This window comes from Berghia stephanieae, chromosome 7 (genome assembly GCF_034508935.2).
Source record: "Berghia stephanieae isolate SIO BIC M18660-M18661 chromosome 7, UCSD_Bste_1.3, whole genome shotgun sequence".
In the NCBI taxonomy this organism is placed as follows: Eukaryota; Metazoa; Mollusca; class Gastropoda; order Nudibranchia; family Aeolidiidae; genus Berghia; species Berghia stephanieae.
This window is the reverse complement of record NC_088366.1, coordinates 33,372,096-33,397,794: the sequence shown is the minus strand read 5'-3', so window position 1 is coordinate 33,397,794 and position 25,699 is coordinate 33,372,096. Positions and strand designations below refer to the sequence as shown.

The 25,699-nt window shown below is 36.0% G+C and overlaps 1 protein-coding gene and 1 long non-coding RNA gene across 4 annotated transcripts in view; one reads left to right on the top strand and one right to left on the bottom strand.

The window, feature by feature from the left end:
• Positions 1–25,699, bottom strand: part of LOC144977116 (uncharacterized) — a 56,156-nt gene that overhangs the window by 5,154 nt on the left and 25,303 nt on the right. Inside the window, exons 2-4 of one of the 3 annotated variants that reach the window (XR_013646240.1) lie at positions 18,651–18,702; positions 14,697–14,762; positions 4,412–4,441 (exon numbers count right to left, since the gene is read on the bottom strand). This is a non-coding gene — a long non-coding RNA (uncharacterized LOC144977116). Of the gene's footprint in view, positions 1–4,411; positions 4,442–14,696; positions 14,763–18,650; positions 19,174–25,699 lie in introns of those variants that run through there. The other 2 variants (XR_013646239.1, XR_013646238.1) reach the window with 2 other exon arrangements.
• The window catches only part of LOC144977115 (ribonuclease P protein subunit p29-like), a 38,418-nt gene continuing 34,794 nt past the window's right edge, over positions 22,076–25,699 (top strand). The window contains exon 1 of the mRNA XM_078921942.1: positions 22,076–22,178. The gene's annotated coding sequence lies outside the window, so the exon portion shown is untranslated. The remainder of the gene's footprint in view (positions 22,179–25,699) is intronic.

The following is a 25,699-nucleotide window of genomic DNA, read 5'->3' as shown; positions in this document are numbered from 1 at the left end:
TCTCATTTTTATTGTGTAAAAATTCGAGGCAAGCCCACCAAAGGTTGTTTTACGTCATCCTTTGGATTCCCATAGGTGACTATTTTTAGCGTCGAAGCGGATGTTTTCCTTTCCCTTTACTTTCGATTCACGAACCATACAAATTATTTAATCGTAAATACTATTCAATTTCACTTGTTTTAAAGGACGTCAAGGGAGCAATATTCTATAATATGAGATTTTTTCTGCATCTGATTTAATAAGTATAATCAATTGCTCTAAAACGGACGGGCAGACGGGAAGATGAGCAAAACAGACTAGCAGAACACGCTCAATAAATGCCGATAACCGGTGTTGACAAAGGACAGTGCTCCTTCTCCCTCCTCCTGTTTTCTTTTCTTTCCAAAAATACTGCTATAATCATTTTACGTGAGTTAAAACCTATTTCGGTCAAACTTGATGACAGTAAAGAGTAAGCATACCACTTTCATTGCTATAATTATCATCATTATCATCATCATTAACCACTATGATGCTGTATTGTGGCAAGTTATTTACTTTACGTTATTTACCGTTTATAATGTCCCTCTAAGTCGAAGAGGTATGACAAAGGGCAAGGCTATGAAACTCTTTTTGAAGATTTAACACAATTCAATTCTTTGGTTTGTGATGAAAACAAGTTGGATGTATCTATGTCTTTAATTCATGAGAAAGAAATGAGATTATTGAAAGCTTAAAACAAAATGATGCTAAGTGGCATAAGTATTGTCGTGTAAAATGTAATGCCAACAAAATTAGGCGATTAGAATTAAAGAAATCTAAAAGAATTGCCATACAAGAATTCCAAACTTCGTCATTTGACTTGGAGGAGTCACCGAATGAATATATTTCGCAACCCACGAGAATAATGAGACAACGTTCAAAATTAGAGATTGGCTATAATAAACAAAAGTGCTTTTTTGTAAAAACATAGCATCGGGAGTACTCAATTCTGTAATGACAACAGATATGGATGAAAATATTCGTGAAATAGCGTTATCTATAAAAGATTCTGATATGTTGTCATTTATTGCCGGAGGAGATTTAGTCGCTCAGGAGGCACACTACCGCCCTATACCATAAAATTTGTCATGCACGAGACTTTAAAAAAACAAGCTTTAAAAGATGTCACTGCTGATGATAATCATGATGTCACAGTTCTTGAAAGAAGTCGAGCTTTTGCTAACATTATATCTTTTATAGAAGAGAACCCTGCAACAAATGCGACGATCGACATGAACCACTGTGGAGCTTATTTCCAGAATTGTCAAAAATGTCCCAAAAACTCATCAAATGTTCATGTAAGAGAGAATGTATCGGCACCCGATGCAAGTGTTTAAGGTCCCGTTTTGCCTTGCACGGACTTGTGTAGATGAAGGGTGTGTGTGTATGGGGTGGGGTGGGGGGAGGTGGGGGGGGGGTTAGGTCAGTACAGTAATGAGTAAAATTCTCTCTCTCTCTCTCTCTCTCTCTCCTCTCTCTCTCTCTCTCTCTCTCTCTCTCTTTCTCTCTCTCTCTCTCTCTCTTCCTCTCTCTCTCCGTCTCTCCCGCTCACTCCCTCTCCCCCCTCTCCCTCCTCTCCCTATTTTATCTACTAGTTAGGTTAGTACAGTAATGAGTAAAATTCTCTCTCTCTCTCTCTCTCTCTCTCTCTCTCTCTCCTCCTCTCTCTCTCTCTCTCTCTCTCTCTCTCTCTCTCTCTCGCTCACTCCCTCTCCCCCCTCTCCCGCTTTTATCTACTAGTTACAACACGAAATAACCATCAGTTAGCTACCGTAAATGGTTACCGGTGTATTTAAAGTTTTAGAACGCACATTGTATTGTCGTGGTTATTTCCTCGGATAAGTAATGCTATATAGGAAAAAATAAAAGTGCTAAAAATGCACTGTTCTGAGAAATTGCCAGAGTGGTTCAATATCAGGTGTTATTTATACGGGTCATAGCTACCTATATGCCAATTTTCAGGATTTCAACCCCAATGTGCACGGTTTTAGCCTAATTTTCCCTAATACAATGAATATGAAGAAAATATATTTTTTTACGCAGTTATTTCCCTTGTTTAATATAGCTGTAATAGGTAAAATCTAAGGCCTTAAACCGATACGTTATGATTGATTGCCAGAGTGGTTCTATATCAGATGTTTTTTTCTATGGGTCTTAGCAAACTGTATGCAAATTTTCATGCTTTCAACCCGAATTTGCACGGTTTTAGCCTAATTCCCCCTACTATACATCCCCAGTATAATGTATTCACTTAATGTAAATGTTGCTGCTCGAATCTCGAAGAAATAAGTAATAATGTGAAATTGAATGTAAGCTTCAATTTAATTACAAAACAGATCAAATGAACGTTTCGGGTTTCCCCTTTATCAACAAAACAGGATGAATGAAACACCGTAGATGAATGGTGAATGAGATACTGTGGTAGTGGCGTAGTTAAGATGAATAAACAAAACATTGGTTGGTCGGTATGCTCCTTTGTTGTAAGGAAGCACGAATTAAAATAGAATGCTAGATATTTCTAAAAGGTGCGCAATTAATTAAGTGAAAAGAGGGGAGGCGAGGAGGAACTGTGTAATGCAGTTTAGAACATACATGGAATATAAAAACGTGTAGACTGTTGTCTTTAAAAAATATATTCTAGCCTTGTGGAGAACATTGTGTCATTTGAGTCAATAAAAAAAATTATACGGCGCAGAACTCTACTGAAAGATTTGAAAATTAGAAATGTATTTTTTACAGATAGATAAACAGATAATTTGATTTCCTTCTATAATTTAAAGTCAGTTTGAAAGTTTGTTGAGTCAAACCGATGACACTAACACTCTCAAAAACAACCAATTTCGACACGGTAAAAAGTTGTCAGTTTGGCGTTTTTACGCAAATCGTCGCATTTGAAATAATGTATTCACTTAATTACTTTAAGGATATCAGATCTACACTAAATTTTCAACAGTTTTCATCTATTTATGACATCAAGTATTATTATTGCCCCTTTGATGCTTTCAATGTGATGGTTTCGTGTGGATAATACCCAGGTTTAACTTCTTTGGTAATAAATTTTAAATAATGATAATAATCTTTAAAAAATGGAAATTTAAAACAAGAAAATAGAAGTAGCATTAAAGGTAAAATAAGGTTTTAGAAAGACCTTATTAAATGTTATGAATAGTCAGGAGGCTGCGTAGCGCAGTGGATAAGCTGTCAGACTCTAACCTTGAAAGTACTGGGTTCAATCCCATTGTGGACATTTTTTTTTAAAGTTTACTTTATTGAGAAAGACATCATTTTCGTCACTGGACATATATTTAAAACCTTAAATTAATCTATTATTATTATTATTTATTTATTTTTTTTAAAACAACATCGGTACCATTCAATATGTTAACGATGTGCATTTATATATAAACGTCGATTGTTATCATTTTATAATATTTTATCATTATCATCAGTGTACGCGTTTAACGCGTCTTTGTAATTTTATTGGGGTCTTTTTTTCAGTTTTTCTTCTTCTTCTTCTTCTTCTTCTTCTTCTTCTTCTTCTTCTTCTTCTTCTTCTTCTTCTTCTTTTTGTTTCATTTTTTTTTTTTGGTTTGTTTTTGTTGTTTTTCAAAAACTTCCCGTCCCATCATTGTTTATGTCTATTTACCTTATCTACGCCATTCACACTACACATCTCTCATTCGTTCTTAGTGTCTTATTCGTCGTGTTTTGTTGATAAAGGGGAAATCAGAAACGTCCACAATATGTCTTCGTCTATTAAATTGAGGCTTACAATTCAACACTTATCGTTATTTTTTCCTTCGAGCTTCAAGCAGAAACATTTTCATTAATCAACCAGCAGCGCCAACGGAGGTGCATAAAAATGGTGCGTTTTTGTACACCTCCAGTGGAGGTGCATAAAAACGGTGCCAAACGCCACCAAACATGATCACCAGAGTACTGTACTGTAAGGTAAGTTCTCGATCCCAGGATCGTCTTTCAAGTCTGCTCACGTCTGCTACTTCAGGTTTATTTTCGCAGTTGACTTTCTTACCACAACCTGTTTTCACACACACGGACAACTATATGTTGCTGTGTCACGTGTCAGAGGCTATAGTAGCTTACACTTCATGGTGGGCCACATAGAAAAATCAACAGGGGGATGTACCAAGTTACACAGACAACGTTGTTTACCAATATGCCCTCATTAAATGATGGTGGGTACAATATCGAATGAAAATAGTTCTTTCCCCGCGAAATTGCGGGCTTTTTACTAGTAATAATAATAATAATGACGACGACGACGATGATGATGATGATGATGATGATGATGATGATGATGATGATGATGATGATGATGATGATGATGAGGATGATTTTAAACCGAAATTATATGATAAATACTACTTACAGAACCTCTACTTCCTGCGGGCCTGCGATTCTGGTGAAATGGATAGATATTTTTGAAAAAGTGAAAAAACGTTTTACAAGGAGAGATTTTCGATAAGTTCTGCAACAAAGTCAATTTCATCGAGGGATGAATTGACACAGGTGTTAACCGAATGTAGCGTTTGATTTAGGCAAAGGCTATATCACGTGCTCAAGGCAAAACTTCCTGAATAAAAAATATATATTATCCCATTTTATGAATGATAAACTCTCTTATCTATTTACATAACATTAGTTTTGCTTTTATTCCACTTATTTTTATGACGATAATTATTCAGAATATTAATAACGATAATAATGATAGACATAATAATAATATTAATAATAATATATATAAATCATCATCATCATCATCATCATCATCATCATCATCATCATCATCATAAGAATAATTATGATTGTGAAAAACATTCATTTTTACGTAATATACAAAAATAACTATAACAGCTTCAGAAAGATGTGTATTATTTGGAATTATTGAGTAGTGGCCCGTCAGCCTGGTGTTTAGATTGGAGGATTGAGGTCCCAAGGGTAAGAACACCATTGGAGGATTGAGGTCCCAAGGGTAAGAACACCATTGGAGGATTGAGGTGCCAAGGGTAAGAACACCATTGGAGGATTGAGGTCCCAAGGGTAAGAACACCATTGGAGGATTGAGGTGCCAAGGGTAAGAACACCATTGGAGGATTGAGGTGCCAAGGGTAAGAACACCATTGGAGGATTGAGGTCCCAAGGGTAAGAACACCATTGGAGGATTGAGGTCCCAAAGGTAAGAACACCATTGAGAGTTTGTTGTTGTCTATGTGGTCTTTTGGTATGACACTCTCTTTCGGATCGCAAGTTCCTGGGTTCGAGCCTCGTTCTGCGCATAGTTGAGTCCTTGGAAAAGACTCTTTCCTCGCATTTTCCCACGCTACTCATGTGTAAAATGAGTACCTGGCCGTTAACAGCTTTGTCTCTGTCCGAAAATAAAATGTTATAATATCGCCTAACATGCGTCATGTCACGTCTTACGTATGTGAGAGAAGCAAATGTTGCTGTTGTTGTTTTTCAGTTATATATATATATTATTATTATTATTATTATTATTTATTATTATTATTATTATTATTATTATTATTATTATTATTATAATAATAATAATAATAATAATAATAATGATAATAATAATATAGTATTAGCTGTTAACGGCCAGGTACTCATTTTACACCTGAGTAGCGTGAGAGAATGCGAGAAAAGAGTCTTTTCCAAGGACTCAACTATTCGCAGAACGAGGCTCGAACCCAGGACCTTCCGATCCGAAAGCGAGTGTCATACCAAAAGACCATATATATATATATTATATATATATATATATATATATATATATATATTTTATATATATATATATATATATATTAATACCGGTTAGGGAGACTTTTGGTACCCCTATTAGTTCATTTTTCAGTACTTTACCAATAGGGAGACCAAAATCTGGTCCCCCTATTGATTTGACCTCTATCACATTCACTTTTCTGATTTTAGTTTAAGGTTGTCAACCCAACCGTCAAGGATATATAATTGTAAATCATAGTATTGAAGTTATTTGTTAAACACCAAAGTAAGAAGAGTTATGCCTAAATTTTCACGTTGGTCCATAGAATTAAACGAATGAGAATACGTGCGAAGCCTAAAAAGTGTCCACCAATGAAAGCATTCAGCGCCATTTTGTTGTTGGCTGAGAATGTAGTAATTACCATTCATTCGGTATCTATGTCAACATAACGACACAAGAAAAACAACAAACAATATCAAAATCCACAATAAAATGTTTCAGAACTGTTGCGTATATTTATGGCACAACGAAGCTGTCAAAAAATGAAGTTAGAGAATATGTGTAATCATGTATTATAATAACCTGTAATGTGTTTTCCAACCACCACATCATCTACTACTACAACCACCACCACAATATCATCACTAACACTACTACTACAACCACCAGCCCCACATCATTATCACTACCACTACTACTACACCACCACCAGCACATCATCATCACTACCACTACTACAATCACCACAACCACATCGTCATCACTACCACTACTACTGCAACCACCACCACCATATCATCATCATTACCACTACTACCACAACCACCACCACCACTACTACTACAACCACCTACACATCACTACCTCAACTACTACAACCACCATCACAATAGCATCACTACCACTACTACTACAACCACCACAACCACATCGTCATCACGACCACTACTACTACAACCACCACCATATCATTACCATTACCACTACTACTACAACCACAACTACCACCATATCATTACCATTACCACTACTACTACAACCACCACAACCACATCGTCATCACTACACTACTACTGCAACCACCACTACCACCATATCATCACCATTACAACTACTACTACAACCACCACAACCACATCATCATCACTACCACCACTACTACTACAACCACCACCACATCATCATCACTATCACTACTACTACAACTACAACCACCACCACATTATCATCACTACCACTACTACTACTGCAACCACCACCACCATATCATCATCATTGAAATTTTTTTTTTTTAATTGAGCTTTATATAGTGCAATATCTACTAAATGTGCTCAAAGCGCTTTACAAGGGGTTCCTGGTCAACATTTAACATGTAGGACGGGACATGACGCCTGTTAGGCGATATTACAATTTTTCGGACAAAGACAACTCTGTTAACGGCCAGGTACTCATTTTACACCTGAGTACGGTGAGAGAATGTGAGTAAAGAGCCTTTTCCAAGGACTCAACTATGCGCCGAGCGCGAGGCTCGAACCCAGGACCTTCGATCCGGAAGCGAATGTCATACTACTAGACCACATAGCCGCATCATTACCACTACTACTACAAACACCACCACCACATCATCATCACGACCACTACTACTACAACCACCACCACCACCACCACCATATCCCTTACCACTACTACTACAACCACCACCACATCATCATCACTACCACTACTACTACAACTACAATCATCACCACCACCACATCATCATCACTATTACTACTACAACTACAACCACCACCAACACCACATCACCTCACTAACACTCAGTACTACAATCACTACCATTAGGTTTTGGAGCTTTACTTCATTTGAAATAAGGAAACTTCGGAATTGTATTTGGCATTGTGTTTATATATCATAATATAATTCTAATCAGTTATCTATTTAGAACTAGATACTATACAATATGTATGCCAAATACCACCCCAATTCCCCTTTCTTGTGTGCGGGAATTCCTCTTTCGGCATTGAAATTGAGTGTGAGAGAGTCATCACTACACACATAAACAACAGAAACAATTTAAAAACAAGACTATGACACGCAACCACTCACACACGAGGCTATATATTTATCCTTTTCTCTATATAGAATAGGACAAGACAAACAATAGCTTGACTCTCGCTACACTTCGCATTGATGTTTGTCGTCTCACGAGTTCAACTCTCGGTCGACCTGTCAATATTCCTTTTTGCCTCGGACGTAATCATTAATAGAATGTTGTGTGGTTTTGACCGTGAAGAAAACCTTAAGAAGTCACATTTATATCATTTTAGAGAGATCGTTTTGAATAATTTTGAGTTAAACGAGCGAGCAGCAACTTGTTTTCATGAACGGCCGATCAGCGCTTGTTTACTATAGTAACGCGATTCCCAGCCAACATCAAAATGGCGGATATTTTTCTCATCGAGGCCGCTGGTTGGTTAGCCAATAAGAGCACCGTACGGTTTCCATTGGGTAAATTCCTTGCGTTGGTCAATAAGGTGACCACCTGAAAAAAGCACAATAGGGGTACCAGTGTCTTCATCGATATATTTCAATAGTGAGGCACTATATCTTTCCGAAATTTTGTCTAAAATTCTAGAGCATTATATGGATTTTTATAGTAATGAAAATAAAATAAACAATTGTGTGAAAGTTGATGAACTGTGAAATGAACAAGATATACGAATTATAATCTATTTTTAGAAACAGATGTATCGAATCTCGGCTCGGATTCTTATCGTGGTGACAAAAGACAAGCAAACATAGTAGCTCATTTTTTTGTGAAACATATGTTTAGTCAATTTCGCACAATTCCTACTTTCGTTTTCGTATTTACGGCGCTGATTTTTTCATTGCTCGGCACTTGCTGACTTCCAAACTATGGCATCGTGGGGTAAATTGATGCTGGAGGCATCATTGAAGAGACACCGAGATAATTTAAATGGTAAGTTATTGGCCATTCTTATTCTATCACTGTTGATTTATGAATTGAAATCGGGTAGACATCACACACCGATTGATGATTGTCAATTGTCAGTCTGAGTCATTCGGAGGTGGAGTCAGGTAATTCGGGAACTTCTGTAGACTGTAGATTCACACTAGTAGATAGTACTAGCTCTGTAAGATCTGTCGTTTACTACTACTACTACTACTACTACTACTACTACTACTACTACTACTACTACTACTACTACTATTACTACTACTACTACTTACTACTTTTACTTTTACTTTTAGCGCTATCCAACTCAACACTTCACGCGTTTATTTTATTTTGGCAAAACCAGAATGGATTTTTGAAAAGAATATAAAATATTTTAAACTTAAACCTGTCTTTGATTTATCATGCTCATACAGTGTGCCATATCACAAAATCATAGTTTAATGTTGAGAATATGCTATTTCTTTTGTACCTTCAGATCAGAGAGATTTGAGCTTTAAAAATCCTGAAAAAATGTCTTGCTGCCAATCCAGACAACCCTTTTGATGTGATCTATGATGTTAATGGTAAGAATGTAATTTGATGAGGAAATGAATTAAATATTTAGGTACACATAGTTTGCTTATTTTTGTTTGAGTCATGATGTGTAATACTATTACAGTCCACTCCGGATAATTGCAACTCGTTTAATCGCAACTTTCGGTTAATCGCAACATTTCCTAAGAAATGGAAATAATTCTATATAAAAGTCAATGGTTAATTGCAACAAACTTCGGTTTTTAAAAAGTGGTAAATTCAAGAAATCAAACAATATATCATGATTAAATTTCATCATGGATGAAATCGTGACAGGTTGAAGAATCGAGAGTGAGCGGGATTTAATGCTACGGTAGTGTGTCACCACTCTATTAGAGTCGAAAGAGGGCAGGGATTTGCAGTATGGGTTTGTGACGTCATCGGTGGCCATTAAATTGAAGAAGGGTGGGGGCTGGTCATAATCTTGACAACAGGTTATAAATGACAGTTATAAAGAGAGACTGAGCGATATCCTTTGTTTTAGGATTAACAACTGTGCATTGTAACCAACGAGTTTGGTGAGAGCTTATTGTCTCTCATTAAGGCTAATCTCTTGAACTCTGACAAATGTTGAGAAAAAAAGTGAAACTTCGTCCAATCTGAGTCAGACACCGGCTTGCTTCATAGCTGCTTTTGGTTGACAAATCTACACAGGGCTGCCATATGGTTTTTGTTTCAATGAAATTGCTTTGTATGTGGTGGACTAAGAATAACATTTACTGGTTTGAGTTTACAATAAATGTGACCCTCCGCCTCGAAGCGGTATTAAGTCGGGATTTGGAAAACGAAGAAAACCGGTTTTAAAGTGGAAATGGTCAAAATTATCAAATTTCAGTTTTTGGTTGTTTCAGAAACTACAATCATTTTTCTACATGAAAACATAATAATTCAACATAAACAATGACGATAAGTTATATAAATTTCAAGTTTAAAAATGCAACTATCAGTGACACATTCAAAACGAGAGTTGACTTTCTCTCAGAGAGCCACCCTTTCCAAGGCTTAGTAATACCGAGTCTTTTTCTCCACCAATAAGATGTAAGATATCACAGCAAAGGGCGTGTCTTTATCTATCTCAGAGAAAGCATGACTGTTTTCACAATTTCATGGTTCAACCAATAATGGACTTTAAAAACTGTAAACAAGTCTAGGTTTTTCCCTGACAACCTTACAAATGAATGATTCTGATTGGTCAACGCTCATCACATGCGCTGTGGCTGTAGACCATAATGCTCGGGCGATCTTCATGACGTCAGCATGCGTGTGTTACATATGTGTGTGTTTGTGCATTTTGATACACACCACGTGCTATTATCTCTTTGTCTAGCTGCATCGAGGTGATGGTCCTCCTTTGTCCCTCTTTTTTTATTCATGAAATTATAGGACATGCTAAGACTTAATAGGACAACAGTTGACTAATCTTACACTTACAGAGATTGTTGTAGGATAAACATTTAATTTTAAGTACAAAAGCAGAACAATAAATAGAACCTTCAACAATTAATGAACTCCCGATGGAAATACGTGTAACTAAAAAATGAAATGGATGGATAGATACACAGACAGAAAGACAAACCTATAAATGGATAAATAGATAGGTAGATAGATAGATAGATAGATAGATAGATGAAGAGGGGAGAGAGACAAACAGAGAGAGAGAGAGAGATGGATGTTCGTTTTGTCGTGCTTTCTTTGTATACTGAAAGAAAGGAGGAAGGGGGGGGGGGGTCTTTTTAGACAATGAACAATGTGGGTGAACGCTAAGGACAACTTGAGAGATTCAATAACAGGTTTTCATGTAAGTCACTACACAATAAGCCCCACCCCTCCTCCTCAAGCTGTCATCTGACTCAAAATGGAAACAATGCAATGATTGATTTGACCAGCCCATTTCTTTAATTGCAATCTCATTGGTCAATATGTTTCCAGTTGATTGACTATGACTTACTTTGTAACAAAATGCTTTCTTTAAACTATCCCTACAATTCTTTGCTCCGCCTCCATCCCTTTCTTCATGTCTACCTCACTCTCTCCGTCTCCCTTTTGTTTCTTTCACACACACACATACACACACACAAACACATACAATTACAGGTTTCAATCTTTATTCTATTTCCCTCGCGTCCTCTTAATGCACAAGCAGTCTCACTCCCCTCCCCCTCTCGCTCCTCTTTTTCTCTATATATCTCTCTCTCTCTCACACACATGTGTGTGTGTGTTTGTGTGTGCGTGCGTGTGTGTGTGTATTTTACTCTCTCATTCTATCTCTTCCTCTCTAATCCTCTTTCTTGATAATTCTTTCCCTGCCCACCCGGCTTCACGTAGTTTCAAAACTGTACTTTCAAATTATAAAACCTTCTTTAACTTTTGGCATTTTGAAATCGTATTTTCTCTATTAAATAAGACAAACATTTCACATTAATATCACATTAATAATACATTATTTCATTGATTCTTTATTCAAATATCAAAAATTCTTGAAAAAGTGAGCAATTGTCGGCATTTTTTTCCCAGTTTTTTATTTGTTTAAGAACATCTTACATAATAATGAATAACTACAAAAGTAATCATTGGATTGTTTCAAAAATTTGTATGTACATTATTAGATGTATAATCTAAGCTCATGCCAAATTTCACTATTCTCGTCAAATTTTCGATGCCCGTATCTAAGGAGTTATCTTTGCCCATTGATTTGACTGTGCGTGAAAATGCCTCACTTCAAAGTCGATTTTCTCAAAATTTGGTTTTCACACTCCCCCTACTTCAAACGGTCATATCTCGGCAATGAATGATCAGAATTGTATAAATTTGGTATCAAATTTTAAAGCATAAAATAAGCTATGATTGGGTACCAAAAACCCAAAATTGAAAAATCCGACTTAATACCGTTTCGAGGCGGAGGGTCACAAATTTGTAAAATGTTGAAATAGTGGACAGGAAACTGAACTTCGGTTAATTGCAACTTCGGTTAATCGCAACATTTTCGATGATCCCAAGGTGTTGCGATTATCCGAAATAGACTGTACCTGAATCTTGAACGAAAAACTATCATATGGATATGATTATAGACAGATTGGTTTCTGGAATTATATTTCCATCCTCTCTTGTCAACTCTGACATTCTTGAAATTTAAAACAAAATAGCCAAAAGGTTTCGGACTTAATTTTCTTTTTTTCTAAACGACAATAGTCATAAAGTAAATAATAAAATAAAAATCCTTTTACAGCACAAGATGGCATGATTTTTTGTTTAAGGGTTTAGAGAAAAACTTGCAGATGATAGTCTTCAGCTTTTCTTTGTTTGTTTTTATTTTATATAGACTCCAACTCAGAGCCTGAAAGTGATGCAGAACAAAGTTCCATATCGCATGATTCAGTTTTGGTAAGTATGTAAATTGAAACAAAAGCATAGCATTTGTATAGCGTTTATCCACAGTTCGCACCATGCTCAAAATGCTTCACATCACCATATTTTGTGGTGGACAAAACACAAATGCCACAAAAGATGAGACCTGCAGTCTGTTAGGCGCGATTCAATATTTCAGGACAAGGACAACACTGTTTTACACCAGTGGGACCTCCTAGTCTTTTGTTGTTAAAAATTTTCTTTGCAGTGCACTTTGCCAACAATAACACTATTTTAAACCTTCCTCGTTATATTTTGAAGTAATATTCATTGATGAACCATTCACATTTGAAGTCATTTGTTTTTTATTTGACAAAATGTGAAAACGATGCGTTTCCAGGAAAAATGACAATAGCTTCTGTTGGGATTATACTTTTGATCTCGCATTTTGTCCCAATTCTCTTGCATTGTAATGTTTATCAACTTTTTTTGTTAATTATATTGCAGATGCAAGGTTAGGAAGTTCATATCGTTGCAATGACAACAGTTTATATGTCCAGAATCGTAGTGAGATAAAAAATTGTTTTGTAGTTGTTGGTCCTGGTGTAGGATTTAGAGAGTTGGTTAAAAGCAGTTTACTGAAGCCCTGGTTGGTGTAGCTATATTTATTCATGCACAGTTGAACATATTAAATACTTAGACAATATGTCTGCCTTTCTCAACTCTTTTATTATACTTGCATTATTAACCAGCTAATTGTTTAGTTGGATTATTAAACAATGGCTCTTCATGTTTATTGTCAACATGAATAAATTGATTGATCTGTCATCTTTTCCACAAAATATACAGGATCCCGATTTTGTTGCTGACTCCGAGTCTGATTCCTCTTCATGCTCTGTGTGGTACCGAATGCTGAGTACATCATTGTCTTTGGAACCTAGTGTTCATTCCCCAACTCAGTCAGAGCCTCATCCACAACTATCACATCTCAAACTAAGTACTTTGATAGTGTGCTCTTGGAATCTACTGTTTCCTATTTGAAACAAATCCCCTTTGCCTTACTTTTTCTTCGGTGCTCTAATTGTAGTTCCAGAACTTTTTACTATCCCATTTTCTTCCTTTTTACTGGCGCTGATATGACCTTAATGTGTTGCAAGCGCCGTAAAAGTAAAACCCTTAAAAACAAAACAAACCAAGTCCATTCAGTGGTATACAACAACAAATCAACTCCTCTGCCTGGTCCCTTCTATCTTTGTTTTTAACCTGGGTCGTCAGGCTTCTAAAGGGGTTGGGGACTGCAAAAATAATGGCGCACGGAGCAACTGGGAATATTTTTTGCCAGGTTATTTCCCTGAGCGCCCCCTTCGGAGGGATGAGTTAGTAAATGCATTTCTCGGCCACTTCATTCTACGCACACTGGGATAAGTTTCGACACTATGGCCATGAAGCTCTTAAGGACTTACTTTGTTTTAGTAAATTTGGTGGTAGCTCACTTGAAAATGCACTCTTAGGTATACCCATATATAAACATATACCGGGCTCCCTAAAAGGGGTTTTTAATGTGGTCTCCCTAAAAACATGTTTTTACCAAATGTCTCCTTAAAGCAGCAGAAACAGTAGGGGGACCGAGTAATTTTCTATATACCATTGTGATCATCAAGCATCAGAATTATGTTCATAAATCATTGTAGGGAATCAAATTATACTCATTTGAACAAAGATTGAACAGTTTAATCAATTTGAACAAGACATATGCTTGGTCCTCCAATTGGTGCATTTCACAGTGGTCACCTTAACAGTGGATTGATACTTATATATATATATATTATGACTACGTTTGTGACGACCTGAATGCCTGCCGTAATGAGAGAGGGGAGGAAGAAGGGAAAGAGAAAGGGTGGAGACGTGGTAAGATATATAATATATATATATATATCAGATATGGAACATGTTTACTGGTTGATGATATAATATAAGATGTAATTATTTGGAGAGCGGGTCGATTATATACATTATAAATATCCGTATGCTTACCGATCTCGCCGGCGTCGGAGCTTGGGTATGTGAATCAGGGATAATTGATAAGATGATTCCTAGGGCCTATTGCAATAAAGGGAAAGAAATGTTCATAAACTGTGTAAAACATAATAATAATAATAATAATAATAATAATAATAATAATAATAATAATAATAATGAATAATAACAATAATAATGATGATTAATAAAATAATAATAATAATAATAATAATAATAATAATAATAATAATTATTATTATTATTATTATTATTATTATTATTATCATTATTATTGTTTCCCTTGAACTCGTTATTTGGTCCGGAACGGGAATGAAATACGGCACATATTATGATATTTAGTTATTGAATGAAAAAAAATAAAAGACTCCATTGTGATTATAATAAAGGACTCCTCATCCATGAAATCAGCATATTCTTCGCTTCCTTATTCACATTATTGTATTTTAAATTGAAACTAGAAGAGCATGGCAGCTCGTTATTGACTATATTTTTATACAATATCAATAATACTAATAATAATAATAATAATGGTCATCATCATCATCATCATCATCATCATAAACATCATCATAGGAGAGAGAGAGAGAGAGAGAGAGAGAGAGAGAGAGAGAAACTGATTTCAAACTCGGCAGACGGAGCTAATTAGTTTTGGTATAGCGCTACACAATCATCTAAGGGATGGAAAGCCTGAAAGAAAAGATAACTAGTGCCCCACTGCCTTGTGGGTAGGTCTTGATTGACCAGAGGCTACGGAAGCAGATCCTAACAGAAAATCAGAACGAACACGAAGCCGCTCGGCCGAAAGGTTCAAAGAGCCCGGTCAGGCGAAACTGTCGAACCCCGAAAACTGGAGTGACACACAAATACCTTAACAAAAATGATGTCAAAATTAAATGAAACACGAGATGGTTCGAAACCCGTGGATTCCCACCGGACGGATGTCATGTCGGGCCATAATGACCCACCCAAGCGATCTGGTGTTACCTTGCCTTCCATTTGGGGAACCAGGAATAGTCTAGTTGCCAAATCATGCATTTAACCATAACCAAAACAAACAAAAAACAGCGTCCGCTGTTTAAAAATCAAAGTTGAACATCTCTAGATTAAATATCTGAATAGTGCTGCCATCAGCATATTGAGGATTTTAAGAAATTACGTCATAAATGTCACGAAAAGGTCATTTTTATTAATCCTCAAAAATCATTTTATATTATACAGAATGAAAGATTTAGTCAAATTAAATGCAAAAATACTTCCATTTTTAAAATCGACGGAATATTTGACAAATTATTAGCAATTTAAATATCCACAAGATCAAGATCACCGCCAAATATTGCCGTGTTTGATACCAAATTAAAAGTCTTCACAAGACCAATACAGAATTGTTGATGTTTATGCTATTTGTTGATGTTTAAATTATCTACAGTGGTAAAAGTATAATTGGAATAATAAAATGTACGACCACCTTTCGTTACTCGTAAATGATTTTTTTTTTCAGCCAAAACCATAGAATTAAACGAAGAGAATGTGAGTAAAGAGCCTTTTCCAAGGACTCAACTATGCGCCGAGCGCGAGGCTCGAACCCAGGACCTTCCGATCCGGAAGCGAGTGTCATACTACTAGACCACATAGCCGCATCATTACCACTACTACTACAAACACCACCACCACATCAGCATCACGACCACTACTACTACAACCACCACCACCATATCATTACCATTACCACTACTACTACAACCACCACCACATCATCATCACTACCACTACTACTACAACTACAATCATCACCACCACCACATCATCATCACTATTACTACTACAACTACAACCACCACCAACACCACATCACCTCACTAACACTCAGTACTACAATCACTACCATTAGGTTTTGGAGCTTTACTTCATTTGAAATAAGGAAACTTCGGAATTGTATTTGGCATTGTGTTTATATATCATAATATAATTCTAATCAGTTATCTATTTAGAACTAGATACTATACAATATGTATGCCAAATACCACCCCAATTCCCCTTTCTTGTGTGCGGGAATTCCTCTTTCGGCATTGAAATTGAGTGTGAGAGAGTCATCACTACACACATAAACAACAGAAACAATTTAAAAACAAGACTATGACACGCAACCACTCACACATGAGGCTATACTATTTATCCTTTTCTCTATATAGAATAGGACAAGACAAACAATAGCTTGACTCTCGCTACACTTCGCATTGATGTTTGTCGTCTCACGAGTTCAACTCTCGGTCGATCTGTCAATATTCCTTTTTGCCTCGGACGTAATCATTAATAGAATGTTGTGTGGTTTTGACCGTGAAGAAAACCCTAAGAAGTCATATTTATATCATTTTAGAGAGATCGTTTTGAATAATTTTGAGTTAAACGAGCGAGCAGCAACTTGTTTTCATGAACGGCCGATCAGCGCTTGTTTACTATAGTAACGCGATTCCCAGCCAACATCAAAATGGCGGATATTTTTCTCATCGAGGCCGCTGGTTGGTTAGCCAATAAGAGCACCGTACGGTTTCCATTGGGTAAATTCCTTGGCCAAAACACTAAACGTAATTTTTAGGGAAGATAAAATTTTGGATGATAGCATTGTATTCGTACAAGCACAAAATCAATTTTTATTTCGTTTGTTTTATTTTGTTGTTTCATTTTATTTATTTATTTATTTATTTATTTATTTATTTATTTATTTATTTATTTATTTATTTATTTATTTATTTATCTATCTATTAGAATATGAGTAAAGAGCCTTTTCTGAGGACTCAACTTTGCACCACTCAAAGCGGGACTCGAAATGTGGAAATACCAGTCCGAAGGCGGGTGCCATACCTAAAGACCACCTAGCCGCGTGATGTATATCTTCAATATTGATAACGATTGCGTAATAAAATACAATGTTTCCTCTTAGTTCCGATTCACATACGAGTATGATGAAAAGCGATTTGTGAATCCCTACAATGTGTCCACAAAGTGATATCAGAATCGGAGCACTTGTGACCTAAGAATTACCATCCACGAAAACAGATATGGAGGAATTAAATATTTAACACAGTTGTTGTCAATCTCGATTTTTACTCTAATACCAATGTGGCATCGTCACATAAATATTTTGAATTACTATACAAAGCAACGTCAAACGAAGAGACTAAACTCTGATCGAAGGCTTTTTGACTAAATTACAGTTGCTTATCTCCCGTTGAGTAAATCAAAATTTGAATATCTGCTATTAATAATCGTAATAATAAAATGAGATTACCTTTATTCATCAAAATGGAATTTTTTTTTCCTAAGAGTCAATCTCGAGATAACCCAGGCGTCAGCCACGGTGCAGTGCCGCAAAGTTAACAAAGGGTACTAAATTTTTGGTTCAAGGAAAAAAGATGCGAACAGCAGGCCTCGAACCGGGCTTCTTAGCAACTTGTACCATGGAGATTTTGGTTAAAACATCAACGCGCTTTAAACACATTTGTCACAATATATATAGCATATTTACATTCACGGCAAAACACTTCAACATCCACTCAACTAAAAGAAAGCCAGACCAATATTGAATGAAGTACATAATAATTATCTAAAACTTGCAACCAACAGCAATTTGAACAATTATTATAATGTTTGAACATGAGTTTTAATCGACGTAAAGGAAAATTGTAATGGAAATACTTTCAAACCAACGCAAAATATTGTCCATAACAACAATGTTTTAAGCAGGCCCATAATGGCACTCGGTTATCAGACCTACAAATGTGTGCGCCTCGGCGATAACTTTATTCAATTTTACGGTAGCGTATATTGATCCAAATTAATTAAATTTCGCTCAAAATATTTCATCTGAAGAAAACACAAAACTCAACACAAAGCATTAATATAATTATAACACTGGTTTGGGGAAAAGTATAAAAGGCAAAAAATACTCACGAGAAGGTTGAGGATCTTCATGATTATGTTGTCTCTGCTGCTGCTAACACAACTGAATTCAGAGATGAAATGAACATCTCAATATAAGGAAATACATTTTAATTTTATGCAAAACAGCCAGTTGTTACAAAGCTTTCATTAAACAAAGATATATTGTTATTATTAAAGTAAATATGAATTAATGAATTGACGTCTCATTAGGTAAACAGTGCCCAACGAAACACGCTATCCCAGGCAATCTGAACAGAATAAATGAAAGGTTTGATTCATTATATTATTTTTATAGCTGCTATAAGGTGATTAGGGGTTCCAACAGCTCAGTTGGTAGAGCACACGCGTCATAAGCCAAGGAATCGAGATTGAGCCAGATGCAGTCGAAAAATTTTGTTTATGACCCATTGATTGGGTAGCTGAGGTCTGTGCAGTTCTATCGTTTATCATCTGTGTGCAGTAGGCTACACACCAAATACAAGATATCGGTCATTGGCCTGGTTTTGCCTAATGAGGAGGAATTGGGATCTCTCCTTATCCCTGTTATTTTATTTTTACTGTCGCCGAAAACCAGTGAAAACAAAAAGAGAATGAACGTCATCACCACCACCATCATCATCATCATCATCACCATCATCATCATCATCATCACCATCATCATCATCACCATCATCATCATCATCATCATCACCATCATCATCATCATCATCATCATCATCATCATCATCATCATCATCTTCATCTTCTTCATCTTCATCTTCATCTTCATCATCATCATCATCATCATCAGCAGCAGCAGCAGCAGCAGCAGCAGCAGCAGCAGTATCATCAACATCATCATGATAATGATCGCTGTCGTCGTCGTCATCCTTTATTCGTGTGTAAATGTTCTCAAATATTTCAGTTGTCACAGCTTGAAGGCTACCCGTGGTTGTTGTGTTGCTTGTGTCACAGAGAATAGTTAAGGAAATTGTGCAAATATGAGTAAGCAAATATAATATAGAACTATTAACACACCAAAAAAAAAAAACACACACACACACACACACACACACAGAGAACTTAATGCACGCATCAGGACTAACATTAGACAACATGAGAGTAGCCTCCGAAAACCTACACAAACACGACACTTCCAAATACATTTAACATGTAACGTAAGAAGGAGGGGGGAGGGGGGGGGGGTGGGACGGAGTCTTTTTAGACAATCAACAATGTGGGTGAACGCTTAGAAAAACTTAAGAGATTCAATAACATGTTTTCATGTCAGTCATTACACAATAATCTCCACCCCCTTCTTCTAAAGCTGTCATCTGACTCAAAATGGAAACAATGCAATGAATAATTTGACCAGCCCATTTCTTTCATTGCAATCTCATTGGTCAATATGTTTCCAGTTGATTGACTATGACTTATTTTGAAACAAAATGCTTTCTTAAACTATCCCTACAATTCATTGCTCCGCCTCCATCCTTATTTTCATATCTACCTCACTCTCTCCGTCTCCCTTTTGTTTCTTTCACACATACAAACGCGCGCGCGCACACACACACACACACACACACACACACACACACATACATACACACACACAGACACACACACTTATACAGCTTATACAGGCTTCAATCTTTACTCTATTTCCGTCCCGCCCTCTTAATGCACAAGCAGTCTCCCCCCCCCCCCCCCCCCCCCTCCTCTCTCCTCTCTCTCTCTCTCTCTCTCTCTCTCTCTCTCTCTCTCTATTTCTCTCTCTCTCCCTCTCCCCCCCCCCCTCTCACACACACACACATTTTCTATCTCTCTCTCACCTGTGTGTGTGTGTGTGTGTGTGTGTATGTGTGTGTGTGTGTGTATGTATTTTACGTTCTCTTTCCTTCTCTTCCTCTCTCATCCTCTTTCTTGATATTTCTTTCCCTGCCCACCCGGCGTCACGTAATTTCAAAAACTGTACTTTGACATTATAAACCCTTCTTTAACTTTTGGCATTTTGAAATCGTATTTCCTCTATTAGATAAGACAAAAATGTCACATTAATGATTCTTATTTCATTGATTCTTTATTTAAATATCAAAAATTCTTTTTAAAAACGAGCAATGTCATAAAATTGTCGGCATTTTTTTTATTTTATTTTTGGGGGGGGGGGGTATTTATTTTCAGATGTTACATAATAATGAATAACTACAAAAGTAATAATTTGATTATTTCAAAAATTTGTATGACATTATCAAATGCATATTCTAAGCTCATGCCAAATTTTTCTATTCTCGTCAAATTTTTGATGCCCGTACCTAAGGAGTTATCTTTTCTCACTGATTTGACTGCGCGTGAAAACGGTGCCTCACTTCAAAGTCGGTTTTCTCCAAACTTGATTTTTACACTTCCTCTTCTTCAAACGGTCATATCTCGGCAATGAATAATCAGAATTTTATAAATTAGGTATTAAATTTTAAAGCATGAAATAAGCTATGATTGGGTACCAAAAACCCAAAATTGAAAAATCCGACTTAATACCGTTTCGTGGCGGAGGGTCACAATTAACATAAGGTGCGTCCGCTTCTTTTCTTCCCCCCTCCCCCCTCAATTTTACAACCGACACAACTGCACAGATTCGATCATTTTACCCTAAACTCTTCGGCTTCCGGAATAAAGTAGTTAGAATATTTCTATATAAAATTCTTTTAACCCCCCCTCTCTCTCTCTCTCTCTCTCTCTCTCTCTGCGTCCAGAGCTCTCCAGATAAAGGGATATTTGGCGCATCCTAACTCTATGTCATCATCATCATCATCATCATCATCATTATATTATAATTATAATTATAATTATAATATAATGATGATGATGATGAATAGAGTTAGGATGCGAAATATCTTATTGAGAGAGAGGATGCGAAAAAAAAAAAAGAACAAATAAATTATTAATCTAGGAAGAGAGAAGTGAGAAGAGAGAAGAAGAAGAGAGAGAGGGGGGAAAAGAAGAAAGAAAAGAAGAAAAGAAAGAAGAAGAAGAAGAAGAAGAAGAAGAAGAAGAAGAAGAAGAAGAGAAGAAGAGAGAAGAAGAAAGAAGAAAGAAGAAGAAGAAGAAGAAGAGAAAAAGAAGAAGAGAAGAGAAGAAGAAGAAGAAGAAGAAGAAGAAGAAGAAGAAGAAGAAGAAGAAGAAGAAGAAGAAGAAGAAGAAGAAGAAGAGGTGGTGGTGGAGGGGGAGAAGGAAGAGAAAGAGGAGGAGAGGTGGCTATCTTTTTCAACCTCAATACATAACTGCCACGCTATGTGGCCTTGAGAGAGTATTTTTTTCTCCATCTTTTATTATATAGAACATTGCGAAATGTAAAGATGAATTTAAAAACTGCTTTCAAAAAATGTTACTTTTCTTTTGTGCTTATTCACTTAAGAAATGGGAAGTTTCTACTGAAAGAAAGCACAAAAGAAACTGACGTGGATTTTGGAAAATCTTACTTTCACTTTTAATTTTATTTGAACGGACGGATGACAATCCTTGCAACTCACTCAACGCTGGGTGATCAGCTATCAGTATCAGGTCAGTTGTTGAGTGGTTTCACAAACTCACAACAATAATAGAACTTACATTGCTTCTCAACACGAAAACATTCTTAGGAATGTTGCAAATGATAATACTGACATGGCGGTTTTTTGCACACAAAAAAAAAATCCCAGAAAATTGTGCAAGCTAAAAACAGCAAAATTTGCAAACAATTTGCAAAAAAATTTCAAAAAGTTGCGATTAATTTTCCGAAAAACCCATAATTCGTTCATGAAAGAGAAAGTATTTGTTTGTTTTTAAGGGTTTCATGGCGCTTGCAACAAATGTAAGGTCATAGCAGCGCGCTGTGATTAGGGAGTTTAATAAAAATTCTAAAGTAAAGGTGGCGTTTTTATGCACCCCCGTTGGAGGTGTACAAAAACGCACCGTTTTTATGCACCTCCATTGGCGGTGATGGTAAATTAATGAAAATGTTGCAGCATACGTCCATGAGGTTTAAATAATTTTAGATTGTAGTACCTATAGCCTATAGCACGCTGCTTGGTGATTACTGATGTATGTTTATACAATGATAATAAATAATAAATTAAAGAATAATAACAATAATTTTAAAAATCTTAAGTAAAAAGTAACATGGCACACAAGTAATGATCTCAAATAAATAAATAATTTCGTAAAATTATAATCGAAGTTTTTTAAAAACATGATAAAAAGTTTTTGAAAAACAAAAAAAAAGAAAAAGAAAGACAACAAAAAAAAAAAATGATGTCTTTCTCAATAAAGCACTACAATGGGAAACGAACCCAGTACTTTCAAGGTTAGAGTCTGACAGCTTGTCCACTGCGCTAAGGAGCCACCTGACTGTTCATCACATTTAATAAGGTCTTTCTAAAACATTATTTTACCTTCAATGCAACTTCTATTTTCTGGTTTTATATTTCGATTTTTTAGATTATTATTATTTTTATATAAATTTATTAACAAAAACATCCAACAGATGTCACATTATAACTTTTGCCATGTCCAAATACAGAAACACAATATCACTGATGAAATTGGGTGGGATGCGCATGCCTGACGGAGGTGTATTAAAACGATCCGTTAAGATACACCGTCAACGGAGGTGCATAAAAACACTACGAATTCTAAATGTAACTCACACACTTGAAGCCAATGTCATATGAAAGAGCTGGCAACACAGATTACAAAACAGTTTGAATTTTGTTTCTATCTTGATTAGAAATGTAGTTACGGCAGTTCAAAGTCTGAAATTTCAGACCGATTTTTACCCCAAAATTACCATTGCAAAGTTGTGATCGAAATCGCGTGATGTTAATAAAAATGGTTTAAACAGTACTTATCATATATTGTATACCAAAATGTTCATCTTATCGAGGACAATGCATTTACATTACGAAGTGGCAATTCGGACCCGAGTCTGAATTGCTTCTCGTGGCAATTCGGACTCTTGCCACAATGCGCCTGCGCAATAACAGGAAGTGTCGGAACTGGACGATGGGTCGAAAGTGAAGCGTGGTAGGGTGGGGGGAAGGTGCTCGTTCTCAGTTGTAAGTTGTCAGTCAGTAGGAGGGCGAGTGAGCGAGCAAGTCACGTTTTAGAACTCCCGAACATGACTAACCTTCAAAAGCGGTGATCTATTATTCCCCTTTGTCTTACTTTTTCTTGGGTACTTTTTAATTGTAATTCTAGAACTTTTTACTATCCAATTTCTCCCTTTTTACTGGCGCTGATATGACCTAAATGTGTTGCAAGCGACTTAAAAAACAAAAACAATCTAAATATTCGTGGGCTTTGGGAGATTACAATTGTAGTCGCTGTTGTTAACGTTAATCAATTTGCCCTCGCATAGATAAAGGAGTGTCTTTGTGTTGGAAGATTTATTTGATTTGCCATGAGCATGTTGCAAAATATACATGCATGACATATCTACATATATATTTTGCCATTTGCGGCCGCGAAAAAGTGGGGGGAAAGGGAAATAATATGACTTTGGGCTTTGAGTGTTTTATTTAAAAGGCAGTATGGGTTGGGCTTTGACAAAAGGCAGTATCTTAATTCTTTTTAAATTAACAAATGCTGTTTTATTTCTAAATGAGCCAAGGTCAAAAGGTGCCCGCCTGATACCAGTGTTAAGAAAATTTGATTTTTACTTAATTATGGGCTGTTTTCATTGGGTTAATGCTTGTAATCAATTGGTAATATGAAGAAGAGATAAAATGAGATAGCTCAACATACTCTGTTCAATAGAATATGAAAAAACAACTTGAAAGTGAAATTTGAATGCTGTTTGGCATGTGCTTAAAACGAGGTCAACGCATCACCTTTTTAGAAATCATGTAGAAATTAAATGTGATGTTTTACCCCCTTGATTGAAATTTGACTAATAGTATAAAGTCAAAATTTACTTTTAAACGCAATTGCAGTATATTACATATCTGATTAAGTTTCATATAGAGTTCTTAAAAAGTTGGTGTTGCTTGTGACCTTCGGTGTCATCAAACACAGCACAATACTAAGACTCGACACGAAACTTTAAAGCTCATGTTTAATGTTTATAAAATGTGTTATTATGAGAAAAAAATCATAGATTTACTATCTGAACTCAAATCTTGGAGTAAATGTATACCGTTTTGCCGATATTGAGGCTTATTGGTTTTGGTGTCATTTGTCACAAGCAACACGGCATGCGTGAACACGTGGAAGTTTGTTTCGTTAAATGGCGATTCGCAATTTTGATCCACCCTTCTTACCAGTCTTTGAAGTGCAGCACTTTCATTTGCCTTTCCAGCGTGGCTCCAGGCAGAAAAGGTAAGTTGAACTTTGGTGTCATCGCTATTTTACATTGTCACAAGCAACACTTGATATTGGATATTACAAAGTGCCACCAAAAAATTATGTTTTCAGCTGTTATTCTATTTACAAATATGATATTATGACCTCTCACACAAGACTGTGATTTTGACACTAATTATTTCCTTGTAATTCTATTTTTTTATGTTTCAGGGTTGTATCAATCAAGAAAAAGACAAAACTCAAGCTTTTGACGAATCCAGATAAAAGAAGGGTTTTCAAGAAATTTGATTTGATTTACTATTAACACACTAAATTACTACAAACTAGCAGATTTGAGCAGTAGGGTGATGGTTACCGTATGGTTACATGAATTCATTACCATGGCTGATATTTATCTAGTGTTTGTGTGACTTCTGGTACTTTTTGGGACCATTGGTGTCATTGGTTAAAATGTCACAGGTGACACTTAAGTTTGAAGTTTCTAATGTATTTCTGTTTTCATGTTCTTCAAAGCTTGAAATGTCATTGAATTACATTTTAACAGGCTATATTACATGTGTTCAGTTGCTATTCTTGATTTATTGAGGCAAAATTGCGTTCTAGTGCCGATTTTGACCAAAGTAATAGCAACAATGGTATTACTAATTTCTAAGTATATTTCCAATTTGAAAGTATTTAGTTTCTTAAAATATTATTGAATTTCATTTTAGAGTAGGTTATTGTGCTTTTTTGACTGAAAATAA